Below are 15,111 nucleotides of genomic sequence, written 5' to 3' on the forward strand. Positions count from 1 at the left end.
CCAGTGTGGGCGGCCCTGGAGGGGTGTTCTGCCCTTGGCCAGCTCTGGTCCTCAGCGGGGGTCAGGAGATGCTCTTTTGACCAGAAGGAAGAGGGGACAGTGTCCTAGGAGCAGAGTTGTCTGCACACACGAAGATGCAGGAAACAGTGGCAGGATAGAAACAGAGGGTGGGGATCGAGGGAACAGAGTGGAGGGCACGCACGGGAGACGGACACTAGGAGAAGCTGGAGCTGCAGGCTCAGGCCTGCAACGGTGGGCAGCTCCCCTTGGGCACAGCCCACTGGATGGCCCAGGACGTGTTTGCAGCTGCTTCTTGACCGGGCGCTGGTTTTCAGGGTCCCTGCCTCTTGGATCTCTTTGCCCAGCTTAGGGACTGTGGCCGTGGGCTCAGCTGAGCCACGTTATAGCTGGGCAGTCCGGAGCCTCTTTGGCTGAGCCCCGGCTGGTGCGGATGCCGTTGAGACCCCTGTGATCTCCCTGTGGGCGCTCTCAGTCCTGGGGAAACAGTGCTGACGGGACAGGTGGGCCTCGGGGATCCATGGGGACAGCGGACGGAAAAGCAGACCCGAAAAGGGCACGACCCGGATTTGTAGCAGGAGGTTGGGCCTGGAGCCCCCCACAGTCCCCGCGGAGCCCAGAGCTCCACAGAGCCACGGGGCCTGGTCTGGCCCTGCCCTGCCCGTGGCATGGGCCCGGTGTCCGGGCCTGTCCTCTGCTGGTGCTCAGGACAGCTCCAGAGAAAGACTTTCATTCAGACGCTTCTCGTATTAAACGCTGTCTGAGATATTGGTGGTGCCGAGGGGAAGGCAGCCCGGGCCAAGGGGCACCGTTTGGTCTGTCCCTGAATCCTGGAGTTCGGGGCCTTGGTGGCAAACTTGGCCTTAGCTGGAAATACCGCCTGTCCAGTCGCTGCTGCTGGGAGGGCGCTGCCACGACACCCCGCATGGCCCGTCCACAGGGAGCATCTGCCAAGGGTGCATTTTCCAGGTTCTTTATCTGATTTGTTTTTCCAAAGGAAAAAAAAGCAAAAAAGGCCAGGGAGGCGGGGTTAGGAGGAAATGGGAGGTAGGTGTAGGCCACCAGGCGTGACCCCGCAGCCCGGCTCCAGTAAGGTGATCGGTTGTCAGGGAAGAAAGCAGGCGAGTCTGCAAATCACAGGTGGTGCCGACACGACAGCCCGGGAAGTGGCACCCTGAGCTCTGCCCGGAATGGGCGGAGGTGGCCGGGCAGGTGATTTACAGCCTGGAGGGCTCCCCAGCACCGCTTCCCCCAGCATGGCACCAAGACGGCACGGGGAGGGACGCTCTGGGGGCGGCGCGGGGAGGACGCTGCGGGCTGTGGGCTGGCGGCTGGCTGGTGAGATGGAGGCCGGGCAGAGGAAGGTGAGCGGTGCCGCCACCTGCGCCTGTTCTCCGGGTAGAAGGGCCCAGGTTGGAGGCAAGACGTCAAAACGGCACTTGAAGGACTTGTGACCCCGATTCTGTGAGAGTCGCTTCCTTTGGAGATGTGGAGCCAGAACAGCAGCAAGAAAGGCAGAGTGAGGTCCTCCAGAGGCACAGAGAGAGGGGGTGACATGGGGGCAGGGCAGCCGGTAGGCTTCCGGCAGCTGAAGGGAGCGGGGTGCCTGCTGCCTCGACTGCGCCGCCTTTCAGAGAGGGGACAACTTGTTTCTGGAAGCCACCTGCCTTCCCCGGGGCCTCCGCTTAGCAGACGCACGCCTGGCCCAGCACAGCCCATCTGCATGCACCTCTGTGGGGGCCACACTGTCACACCCAGCAGGTGTGGGACTGCACAGTCGTGGGAGCCGTGCCCATGGTTCCAAACGAAGACTGGCTGAGGGAACGATTCTGGAAACAGACCCCGACAGCTGGCGTGAGGAGCCAGGCGCGCCCGAGCTAACTCACGGCGGGCCGAAACCAGAGGGTCTCGGCTGTCCCGGTGGCTGGTTGAGGAGACCGATGTCCTCGGGTGTCCGGGGTCTGGAACAGCTCCTGGGGGCGTATTGCAGCTGTGGCTCACAGCTGTGGCCTCTAGACAATGCCTCTGATTGCTGGTTCACAAAGCGTGTTCCCGGAACTCTTGTGTTTGGAGATGTCCCTGCCATCCTGAGAGAAGGGTGTCCCAGAGAAGCGGGAGGCACTGGGCATCACCAGCCTCTCTCGGAGACTCACGGCGCCAGCAGCTTACATCCGAAGGAGCTCAGGTGCTTCGCCTTCTGGTGACCTGACTGCTTTAGTCCAGCATTTATGTCGCTATTTGGACCATAGAATCACTCCTCCCTCCACTTTTCTCAAAAGACTTACCACGAGCATCTCATGAACTAGTTCAGGATCACCTGCTCTAGGGCTAATGTACTCTGCTACTGCTTAAAATGAGAAATTTCTACTTAGTTTTTTAAACATTTTTTTCCAATTTGAAAGTCAAAATTGAAAAATAATTTAATTTACATTTTGGGGATAGAATTTACATATTATATTAGTTTCTGGTGTACAACATAATTTAATTCTCATTTCAAATTAAATTTTTAAATAAAATTTAAAATTAACTCAATATTAATTTAATCTTTAAGCAAGTTAAAAAGCACAGAATGGTGTATAATGCAAAGTCCTTCTTCCTAGCTGGTATCAAGGTTCTCCAGAGAAGCCAATAGGAGGGACTGTGTGTGTGTATCTACAGGTAGATGGGGGTGCAGACAGAAACAGAGAGACAGAGAGAGAGAGACACACAGGAACTATTTAAGAAATAATGGCTTCAAAAAAAAAAAAAGGAAAAAGAAAGAAAGAATGGTACAAATTTTCCAAATATGATGAAGCCACTCGACAAACCCACAATAAACTAAATGAAAAGAAAAGTATGTCATAATCACGTTACTGAGAACCAGTGATGAAGTGACAGCCTTACCAGCCTCTGTCTAGAGAAGACACAACACGTACAGGAAACGGGCAGGGAGGACAGCATGCTTGCCATAAAGACAGCAGAAGCCGGAAAACAGTGAAGACGCACCTTCAGGAATAAGGCAGGGGTGAGCGAGACACTAGTGAGCTAGGATTCTTTATCCAGAAAAAATACTTCCTGGAAAATAAAGTGAAATTTATTTTAGTTGAGAGAACTCCCAGACCTGCACTGAAAGCTCTTCAAGGTATTGTTCCGTTACAGGAGTGTGCTCAGGTGAGCATTTGGGTCTATGCAAACGAAGAATGCCAGATGTGGCACACCTGTGGGTGAGCAGGGACGCTATTTCTCTTAGTTTAAGCCTCTTAAGAAGTTAACTGGTGTTAATATGGTTGTGGTAGTTCTCTTGCAGTGTCAACAGTAAACATAAAGTTAAAAATAAGATTTAAAAGATAATTACGTGAAGCAATAATGCTAACAGTGTATCATGGGATTTACAGGATTTACGGAGGTAAAATGTCCAACAGCAAGGACTGAAAGGGCAGGCAGTGTGAATGGGAAGCGTGCTTTTATGAGTTTATTGCCCCTGGATGAAGAGTTTTATTATTACTGGAAAGGAGACTTGGATACATTAAAATGAACATTGTCAACCTTGGGGCCACCCTAAAAAGCAAAACAAGACATGTAGCTAATAAGCAAATTGTGGATAGAAATGAGTATTTTTTTGAAGCTCGAAGACAAGACAGGGAAGGGAGAATTAACCGAGAACAGATGGAACAATTAGGAAGCAAATAGCAAGGGGGTAGATTTAACCAACCATGGCTGGCACTCCCGTTAACTGGGACGCCTCTGACACACCAAATCAAAGTCAGACATCTTCACGTTTCACAGGAAAACAGGCTCCTACAATTTGCATGGAGCTGAAAACAACCTAGAACAGCCAAAACAACTCTGAGACAGCACAAAGCTGGCGGCCTTACGCCGCCCGATTTCAAACCTTTCTGTAAAGCTGCCGGGATCAAGACAGCACTGGTGTGAGGGCAAGCATGGAGGCCCCCCGGGCGGAACTGCACGTCCTGAATTAGCCCACACGTTTATGGTCGGCTGGCTCTAGACAATGACACGAACGCCGTCCAACGGGGGCGGGCGGGCTTCTCGGCTAACGGTGCTGGATGGTTGGACAGCCACGTGCAGGAGGCTGAACACAGGCCTCTACGCCGTGCGCAGCAGGCAGCTCGAAACGTCTGAGACCTGAGGTGTGAGAGCTAAGGCTGCAAAACCCTCTAGGAGAGAACAAGAGAAAATCTTTGTGACCTTGGTTTAGGCAAAGATTTCTGGTATGCCACAAAAGCATGATCCATGAAAAAGAAAAAAAAAATTAATTTGGCTTCATTATAATTAAAAACCACTGTTCTTTGAAACACACTGTTAAGAAAATACAATTTAAAAAAAGTTGTAAGTTGGTAGAGAACATTTGAAAAACACACATTTATAAAAACAAGAGTTGTATCCACAATCTATAAAGACCCTCGCTGGACGGGAGGGTCCAGCTCGAGGGCAGAGCACCTAAAGCAAGTAGACAAAGAAGGAAGTAAACAAACAGACGTAATTACCTCCCCCCAATTTTTTTAAAAGCAAGGAATAAAGAACCTTTTTACTTACTAATAAGATAAACAACCTAGTTCTTAAAAAGTGAGCAAAATATTTTAGCAGACACCACTGAAAGGGCTAAACCGATGGAAATAAACATTTAAGACGCTTAACATCATTAAGGATCAGGAAAATTCGAATTAAAGCCACAGGCGACTACCCCATGCTCACTAGGAACGGGCAAACTAAACCCTGAAAATCTGACAATGCCAAGCGTTGTTGAGGACGTGGAGTCACTGGAATTTTCACATATTGTGGATAGAGATGCAAAATGGCACAGACGCTTTGGGAAGCGGTTGGTGTTTTTTATAAAGTTAAACATACACTCACCGCGCAACTCAGCAATCTCATCCCCAAATATTTCTGTAAGGGAATGAACACTTACGCTCAAACAGGTCTTGGCCTCCGACGTTGGCAGCAGCTCTGTCCGTCCTGCCCAGAGCCTGGCCGTCGTGCCGCTGGCCGTCGACTGCCGAGAGGCCTGCGCACATAGTGCATCCATAAGACGGAACACTGCTCTGCCAAACGCAAAGGAAGCAGGAAATGAGCTGCTAACCCTCGCAACAATGCTAACACAACTTAAAACATTCCTCTAAGGTAGCATAAGCTGGACACAAACGACTGTGCGGAGCGATTCCATTTTCAGAGGATTTTGGACGAGGGAGCAGAAGTGACCGAAGGGTAGTCGTGGGGGCCAGGGCCGGGGGGGGACCCGCAGTCGGGGCGGGAGGGGACATGAAGTGAGAAGAGTGCCCCGCAGACCGGCTGCAGTGCTGATTTCACGACGACAGCGAAGCTGCATTTTCTGAAACTCTTTGAGTGTGGCAGTGAAGACAGCTGAGCTTCCTCACATGCAAACTACCCCTGACAAAGCTGAGTTTTAAAGCAGGAAACCCCGCAGGAATATGGCTTAGTCACAGGTTCACCATTAATTTACACCACTCTCTCCTTCTGGGAACTGCGATTCTTTCTGAATGAACCCAGGGACAGCCTTCCAGCCTGAGTTCAAGCTGAACCCTTCACTCCCTTCACTCCTTCCACACGTGACCCGGCTAACGAACTTAGAGGTGATGGTTGAAACACTTAACAACCACTGTGATCAAACAAACTCTCTGCAGTTCTGTCTCACAGAGCCTCTCTGTCTGCCCCCCACCAATAGAATCTGTGGAACAAATGTTACACGTTGTAGCACAAATTATTCATCCAATCACTCCAAAATTTTTCAATCCTTCTGATTTTCAGAATTCACTGGTGGCAAGTGTGATGTTGCTTGTTTGTTTGACAAGGTCCCCATCAGAGGCTGACTTTATCCCAGGAGCTGCATCAAACTCTCCCCGGCAGCTTGTGAGGCAAACGGCCGTGGGGGCTGCGGCCCAGCGTGCCACCAGCACTGCCCCTGCGTTGCCGCCTCACGGTGGCCACGCCAGCCCGGCCTGGCCCCCTCCACAGCGGCTGCCAGGTGGCCCCACTGGTGACTTGTCTTCAGGAGCAGTTTTCCCCCTTACCGTCTGGTGTGGAAACATCTTAACTTTTCGACAACCAGAGCGCCCAGGCTGGTGAAGAGCCGCCTTGGGCGCCCTCCCGCGGAGCCCTCAGCTGGGTGAGCTGCAGGGACGCTGACTCTCCATGTCTTCCTTCCACCTTCTCTCCGCGCGTGGCCTGGGGGTGCCGCATCACCATCGTCCGAATCCAGTTGGTCAGGTGTCTTCTTGGTCTGCACGGGGGACTGTCGCTATGCCTTGTGTCAGAAAACACAAGATGCATGAGAACTACCCCGGGAACAGGATAAAAGCAACAAGGAAAAGGAAGACACAGATTGCTGAGTCTGTCATGGGGCAGACCTAGACAGAGGCGTCCTGGTTACCAAAGATTTATAGACCAAGGATAGACAAAACAATCTTGAGAAAGAAGAACAAAGTTGGAAGGCTCCCAGTTCCTGATGTCAACTTACCACAAAGCTGCAGCTCCAGGTACTTGTACTCAGTGCAAGCACGAGGCACAGGTACAGACACAGAGACCAGCAGAGCAGAGCGGAGCCCAGAAACCCGCCCACACAGCCGTGGTCCACTGCTGTGTGACAAGGGCACCAAGATAAGGTAAGGGGAAAAAGACGATCTTTCCAAAAAATGGTGCTGTGACAACTGGACATCCACATGCAAAAAGATGGAACTAGACCTGTACCTTGTATCATAGACAAAAATTAACTAAAAAGTGAATTGACAATCCAAAGTAAGGTCTAAAACTGTAAAAACCCTTAGAAGAAAACATAGGAGTAAATTTTCATAACCTTACATTAAGAAATGAAATCTTAGATACACAAAAGAATGGAAAACAAAAGAAAAATAGATAAATTGTACTTCACAAAAGTAAAAAACTTCTTTGTTTGAAAGGACACTCTCAAAGTGAAAAGACAACCCACAGAATGAGAGAAACTATTTGCAAATCATACATCTTATAAAGAACAGAATTTATAGAATATACGTGGCTTACCTCACTTAGAATGACAATCTCCAGGTCCATCCATGTTACTGTAAATGGCATTATTTCATTCTTTTTTATGGCTGAGTAGTATTCCATTGTATAAATATACCACAACTTCTTTATCCAGTCATCTGTCGATGGACATCTAGGTTGCTTCCATGTCTTGGCTATTGTAAATAATGCTGCTATGAACACTGGGGTGCAGGTGTCTTTTCAAATTAGAGTTCCCTCTGGATATATGCCCAGGAGTGGGATTGCTGGACCATATGGTAAGTTTATTTTTAGGTTTTTGAGGAATCTCCATCCTGTCCTCCATAGTGGCTGCACCAAAATGACTTTTCACCAGCAGTGTAGGAGGGTTCCCTTTCTCCACACCGTCTCCAGCATTTATTGTTCATGGACTTATGAATGATGGCCATTCTGACTGGTGTGAGGTGATACCTCGTTGTGGTTTTGATTTGCATTTCTCTGATAATCAGTGATGTTGAACATTTTTTTTTTCATTTGTCTATTGGCCATTTTTATGTGTTCATTGGAGAAATGTTTATGTTGTCTGTGCATTTTTGGATTGTTTTTGTTGTTGATATTGTTGTTAATTTGTATGAGTTGTTTATATATTCTGGCAATTAAGCCCTTGTCAGTCTCATCTTTTGCAGATATTTTCTCCCATCCCATAGGCTGTCTTTTTTGTTCTGTTTATGGTTTCCTTTGCTGTGCAAAGCTTATAAGTTTAATTAGATCTCATTTATTTATTTTTCCTTTTATTTCAATTGCCAGGGTAGACTACTCTAGGAGAACATTGCTGAGATGTATGTCAGATAATGTTTTGCCCATGTTTTCTTTTAGGAGGTTTACAGTGTCTTGTCTTATGTTCAAGTTTTAAAGCCATTTTGAGTTTATTTTTGTGTAGGGAGTAAGGCAGTGTTCTAACTTCACTAATTTACATGTGACTGTCCAGTTTTCCCAGCACCACTTGCTGAAGAGGCTGTCTTTACTCCATTGTATATTCTTTCCTCCTTTGTTGAAGATTAGTTGACCATAGGTGTGTGGATTTATTTCTGGGCTCTCTGTTCTGTTCCATTGGTCCATATGTCTGTTTTTGTGCCATTACCATGCTGTTTTGATTACTTTAGCTCTGTAGTATTGCCTGAAGTCTGGAAGAGTTATTCCCCCAGCTTCATTTTTTTTCTTCAGTATTGCTTTGGCAATTCTGGGTTTTTTTTTGTGATTCCACATAAATTTGAGGATTATTTGTTCTAGTTCTTTGAAAAATGTCCTGGGTAATTTGATAGAGATTGCATTAAATCTGTGGATTGTCTTTGGCAGTATGGCCATTTTAATGATATTGATTCTTCCAATCCAAGAGCATGGGATATCTTTCCGTTTCTTTAAGTCATCTTTAATTTACTTAATCAATGTCTTGTAGTTCTCTGCATATAAGTCTTTCACCTCCTTGGTCAGATTTATCCCCAAGTATTTAATTTTTTTGGATGTGATTTTAAAAGGGATTATTTCTTTACTTTCCTTTTCTGATATTTAATTATTAGTGTAAAGAAATGCAACTGATTTCTGTATGTTAATTTAATATACTGCCACCTTGTTGAATTTTTTATCTGCTCAAGTAGTTTTTGTGTGGAGTTCTTAGAATTTTCTATTTATAGTATCATGTCATCTACATATAGTGACAATTTTACCTCTTCTCTTCCAGTTTGGACCCCTTTTACTTCTTTTTCTTGTCTAATTGCTATGGCTAGAACTTCCAATACTATGTTGAATAGAAGTGGTGAGAGTGGGCATCCCTGTCTTTTTCCAGATTTTAGAGGGAAGGTTTTCAACTTTTCACTGTTGAGTATTTTGTTAGCTGTGGATTTCTGAATTGTACACTTTAAATGGGTGAATTATATGGCGAGTAAATCAGATCTCAAGAAAGTTGTTTAAAAAAAAACTGTCGAATAACACTTGTTAAATTAAAACATATTTATAGACAGGAATTTTTACAATTGTTTTTAAAAGAATACAAGTAGTTCCACCAAATGTTAATGTGTCTTTTGCAAAAAAGGAAAAGAACTCCAGTGCAAGTAAGATGAGGAAGTGCTGGTTAAAAATGCTAAAAAGATGTTTGGCGAGTTGTAAGTGAGTGTTTGCTGTGCTGGTGTGGGGTTCCCCAGGGAAAGCCAGGTTTTTCTACAGAACGTGGTTTGGGTGATTTTGCATAAAGACTTGTAAGGTCCTGGGACCTGGAAGATGGAAGGGCTGCTTTGGTCCTCACTCTCTGTGAAGTTGGTTCTTGAAGCCAGGTGGGTTCCAGCCAGGTCAGAAATGGGTAGAGGGGCTGAGGACACTGTCGGTGCAGGATGGAGCCGGGCCTCCACTGTCCTGAGGGTCTTGAGGCTCTGGACCCTGTTCTGCAGTGGCCCTGGGGCCTCTGAGAAGCTCCAAGAGCAGCGTTCTATGGGTGGAACTTGTGAGGTGTCCGTTTTGGGGAAACGTACTCCTGAAACCCAAGGGAAACTAACCAATGTCCCATCCCCCACTGAGCCCCCCTTGCTTGGCTGAGGCCACCTCACCTGGTCCAGGGCTTCAGGTGGGAGGTGACACTAGGGCCCACATCTGTTGGTCGTGCTGTGGAATTCAAACTTGATCAGTGTGTCTTCTCTTGGTTTGAAGCCAGGGTGGTGAGTTCCTCAATGTGCATTCCCTCTTTGAGAAAAGTCGAAGCAAGTACACAGAACCCGGACATCCCAAGCAGAAGGCCTGGGGGGTGATGATTCATCGGATTACAAATCCCTTTTCTTTTTTTCATTTTGTCAAAGGTTCCTCTGAAATTCTGTTAAATGGAATTTCTAGGGCATGCTAAATGCTGTGGGGCCCCCAAGGGCAGCGTAATGGGAAGGTGTCTGGAGTGGGCTCGGGGAGCCCTTGGGCAGATTCTGAACCAGCGGCTGCTGAACCACACCCTTCCTCTGCAGACATCACCACAGCTAGTCCCATGTCTGCTCTCCACCTGCGGTTGGAGGAACCCAGGCAGCTTGAGCTCCTTTAGGTCAGGTCTGGGGGGACAGATGCCCCTTTCTGGACACAAGCCCTCTAGAGGGGGAGGCATGCACAGTGGGATCATCTTGCTGCCCTTGGAGTGCCACATCCGTGTGGTCACTCTTTCCGCCTCCCTGCCCTGTTCCTGAGCCCCCATGATGTACGAGCCTCCCCTCACCGCCCTCCTGCCCTTCAGAGCCTGTCTCGCTGCACTCGAAGTGTTTACGGGGCCGCATGACCCTCCCCAAGGGTCTCACCAGGAGGGTGAGTGGGGAGCTGTGTAGACAGGCATGCGGCAAAAAGGGGCAGAGTGAGTCTGGTATCCGTTGCAGCCATGAAGATGGGTGGACTAGGCCTGCCAGGGCCAGGCCCCCGTGTCCCCGAGTCCAAGCAAGCCTCCGGGCTCGGGGGTGTCCATGCCAGCTCCACCCAACAAAGGTGGTTCCATCTCCAGTGGGTCAGCCAGTCTCCGAATCCATTGCTGACTGACCTCTCTGCTCTGGAGGGAAAACCCAAGACCCGAGGCTGGTGGGATCATTGGTCCAGGGGAGGGAGATCCATCTCGGATTCCAGGTGGACCACCAATAAAAGCAGGGAGTGCAGACCCAGAAACAGACACTCGGAACACAAGCCTCACCCACGTCCGCCGTGCGAGCTGGCTGCAAACTGTGGGGGCCCTGGTGGCCTCCGAGGACGTCTGCTAAATGGAGGTGTTTCAGAGTTTAACAGGATACGTCTCGAGTGTGTCCTAAACCACTATTAATGGAGTTCAGTTAAAGGGAATTCAATTTAAATCAATTTGGCAAAATTTTACTGAGTCCCCACTCCAAATAAAGTTCTGGAAAGCCCAGGACCAACAGCTCTTGGAGAAACGTGTGTGTGTTTGAATTTCAAATGGTTGGTTTGGTATTAGGAGCAATGGAAATCCTGTTACCACTCATCCAAATAATCAGAATTAATTTAGGATTTGATGGCAAACAGAGTCAACGGGCAAGCAGGAAACATGGAGAAATCATTAACTATCACGAGAAAAGCAGTTGCAGTTAATGCATGCTAAATTAAAAAAAAAATGAAGAAGAGGAACAGCTTTGTCTAGGAGGCTCAGTAATTCTGAAATGTCAGTTAAAAGGTGTTTCCCGTGGTTCTGAAGACCCTTCACGCCCCTCCCCCGCCGTCGTTCTTCTGCGGGGCCTGGTGTCCGAGGGAGGAGAGCAGGGGCTGCCGTGACCGTGACCATGACCACGGAGGGAGGGATGGGGGTGCTGAGACCTCGTCAGGAGGCAGGAGGACCTCACCACTCACTTTCTGAAATTCATTTTTAAAAATAAGCTTGCATAAAAAATCTCATTGTCCATTTTAGATCCTGAACCCGAGGTGTTCTCCCCACGGAAGGTCAAGGTGGAGAGCCCTCAAGGTCCATCTGCTCCGTCTGACAGACGACGGCGGGCCCAGCCTCCATCACCACCTTCCCGGCCTCCATCAGCACCTTCCCGGCGGCACCCGGACTCCCTTCGAGAGCTGCCTGGCCCGCCGTGGATGGTCAAGCAGGGCACCCGGCACCCTCCCAGCCTACTGTCAGTGGGCCAGCCCTCCAGGACTTGCTCTCCCGGGACACAGCAGCACCGTCAGGGTCTCATCGAGGCAAGACCGCCAGCAGCTGTGCGGGCGGGACGCTGAGACGCCCTCCTCCTGTCCTCCGAGCCCGTCCTTCCCAGACACCGGGCCCGCCTGGAAGCAGATTTTCCACCCATTTGGGCCTTGAGGGGCAGAAAGAGCCCCTTGGGATGTTGGAAACCCTTCTGTGCTGACTGATGGTTTCCCAGGTGCGTGTGCACCTCACGCTGGTCAAGCTGCCCTCTCACTGGTCTTACTGTGTCATTTAAATGGGTTCATTTTCCGGCACTTGTGCCTTGAGCCCGTGAATGCTGGGGCCGTGGAGTTAGCAGGGATGAGAGGCTGGTTCAGCAAATCAGAGGTTCGGGTCTGGGGCCTCGGGCACTGTGCGGGTGAAGTGACCGTGAGGCAGACCCTGCAGGGACCGAGCCTCTCCCTTTCCCTCCAGGTTGGGACGGGCGGCAGACCGCAGACTGTGCTCGTTTCAGATCCGCTCCTGTGTCCCTGGTCTCCACGCCAGGCTCTTGACAGCAGCCCTAATCCTTTTGCTTCTTTTTTCCAGCCTTTGGGAAATTCTCTCCATAAACCACATCCCTGCCAACCGTCAGTTGAAAGGAGAGGCGGTAGCCGGCCTCACTCCTGTGAACTGACTCCCTGACGAGTCGCCTCATCTGAGCTGGCCAGAGCCTGGTGTGGTCCCCACAGGCCACCCGCCCGTGGACAGCATGCCGGCCCCCTCGGGTTGCCCCCCATCTGGCCCCTTGTCTGCCTCCTTCTGCACCACCTGTCTGGCGCATCCTGAACGCAGGTGTGGGGGGAGGGGAACTGGCGGGGAGGGCAGGGCCCCAGGAGCAAAGGAGAACAACCCGCACACAGGCTCCACTGGCTCGCCAGCCTCACGGTCTCGGGGAGTGTCTGCGAGGGAGCTTGGTGAGGCCGGGGTGGAGGGCCGGGTGGGCACTCCCTGTCCCCCGTTTTCTCCATGGAGGACGTGAGCAGAGCTGGTGGGTAAATCTTTGTTTACATACCCCCCAGGCCCCCCAGGAGCCGCTGTAGTTTCTCATAAATCAGGACACAGTGCGGCGTAAATTAGAATAAGGCCAGCTTTGCATGTGGACGGTGGCCAGCGCTGCTTGGTGGGCAGGGTGATTAATCACGTGCTGGTGGGAACAGGGGTCTCACTGAGACCTGGGCCCTCCCCCTGGCTCAGCTGGTGTCTTTGAAGGTTTCTGTCAGGCTGAGGGGGACGGCTCGTCTGCAAACACTGCAGATCTGCTGCCTGACTGTCCAGCACCCATGTGGGGCCCAGGCCCCGCACAGCCCGGCGGGGACCCCACTGTCTAGTGGCCTTGGCAGGTGCTGCCGTGCGGGCCCCGGGGGCTCGGAGACACGGAGAGGCTCCGTCCCCTCCTTCGCTGCATGGAGCACAGGGGGCCAGGTCCACGGACCCCACTGCCGCCCTCAGTCCTGCGGCCACACACGCTCACTTCACTGCGCTGCTCTGACGCGCTGTCCTGTGTCCGGTTATGAGAATGGTCCTGGGACTTGGGAGAACTGCATCTTGAACCTGTCTTTCTCTGGCGCTCCACTGTGCCTGCCTCTAAGTGAGGTGGCTTCTGGATGGAAGCCTCTTGGCCTCCCTCAGGGACAGGCCCTCCCGGGGGGCAAGGAGTCTCTCTCATTCATGGGGTTTTGCTGTTGAATGCCATCTGCCTGCTACCTGGGTGGCTGTGGTCTGTGACTGACGGCTGCCCGCGGCCTGGGCCCCACACCCTGTGCTGTACCTGGAGGCTCAGGGGGCTCCCGTGGCCCTCGGCCTGGGGCTCCCGCCCCCTCCCTCTTTGCAGCCTCCTGGGCCCTGCTTTTCCGTCCTTGTCCTGGTGCTCTCAGGTGCCTGTTGAGTGTGCCCCAGCACAACGCCGGCCAGCCCCACCCCATCTCCAACAGAGGGTAAGGGCTTGCTGTCCCGCTCTGATGGGGACCGTGGGCCAGGCAGTCTAGCCGGGCGTGGCCAGCTCCTCTGCGCTGGGTCTGGGTGGGAAGGCTCGGCTGCCCGACTGGCCAGGACTTGACCAGGTTGTTCTGAGCTGGCCCTTCCTTCAGTGACACTTCCTGCTGCCCCGCCCCCCCATCCGCCACCCTCCCCAGCCACCGGGACAGGGCTCCGGGGAGAAGGGCTCTCTCACGGGGGATGCAGGGAGCACCAAGAACAGAGGAGGCAGGGCTGAGTGGAGGGGAAGCTCGTCTTCAAAGGCACGGCTGGGCTTTACAGGACCTGCGGGTGAACATGACTGGACACACACATGACGGCCACAGAGGATGGAAGGTGGGTCCCAAGAGACTGGAGAGTAGGACCCTCCTGCAAAGTGTGAGGCCAAGCGGAGCAGGCAGTGGCTCTGGGGCTCGTGTGTGTGGGAGGGGCAGCCACATGGGAGCAGGGAGAGGGTGCGGCAGACACGCCTCGCTGGCGACGTCCTTCCTCTGGGCTCTGTCGGTGGGCACATGGGTGCCCCTATGCCACTAACACACGCGCAGTGTCGGGAAGCAAGGGCCGCCGGGGAGCGGCGGTGCCCTCACCTGCTGGTCAGGGTCCTGCCCAGGCTTCCTGTCCCAAGGAGACCTGTTCACTGCTAGGAACGAATCTGAGATCTACCCCCAGGTGGGTGGCCGTGGCAGGAAGCTAGTGAAAAGTTGCAGCTGGAACCCGCAAACCCCTCAGCCCACGAATCACCTGCTTAGCTCCTGGGTGGGCGGGTGGCAGCAGGTGTGATGGGGCTGGAAGGATCTCGCTGGATGCTGGACGAGGTGGGAGGGCTCGGCTGCTGGCCCTGTGCAGTGTCCAGCCAGCGAGCCCACAGGGAGTCCCAGGTGTCTGTGGGGGGCAGTGGGACACAGCCCAAGGTGTGGCCCCAAACCCGAGCCCGGGTGGGCAGCGCCTTCCAGGACATGCTGGAGCGTGTGTCTGGGACAGACCGTGAGAGGAGCTCCGTGTCTGCGGAGCCGAGGGCGGAGCGGGCTGTGTGTGGTGGGCCTGGGGCTGGGACCTGGGATCTCCCATGCGAGGCCCCATCTCCACTGGGACCTGAATCAGGGCCTGTGGGACCCAGCCACCAAGCGTGCAGGTACTGGGCATTCCCATGACGCAGGGCCCCGAGGAGGTGACAGAGGAATCGTGGGGGCAGGGAAACCGCTCATTTCAGAGTGAGCCCCACACTGCTCACTTTCCAGTGTCGTGTTCCTTCTCCAGGAGCCGAGGCCGTGGGCACGGAGGTCGGGGTCCCTCAGGCCTGGCCTCTGGAAGGGGCTGCCCAGGGGACAGGTGGCTACGCTCAGCCCACACGCAGGCCACACCGCAACGGCTTCAGGATGGGGGAGGAGCAGAAATACAGTCAGGGCCTGGGCGTGGGGGCCTCAGACCCTCTGCCAAGTCTGCGGCTCACC

This window comes from Camelus ferus, chromosome 8 (assembly GCF_009834535.1).
Source record: "Camelus ferus isolate YT-003-E chromosome 8, BCGSAC_Cfer_1.0, whole genome shotgun sequence".
Taxonomy (NCBI): domain Eukaryota; kingdom Metazoa; phylum Chordata; class Mammalia; order Artiodactyla; family Camelidae; genus Camelus; species Camelus ferus.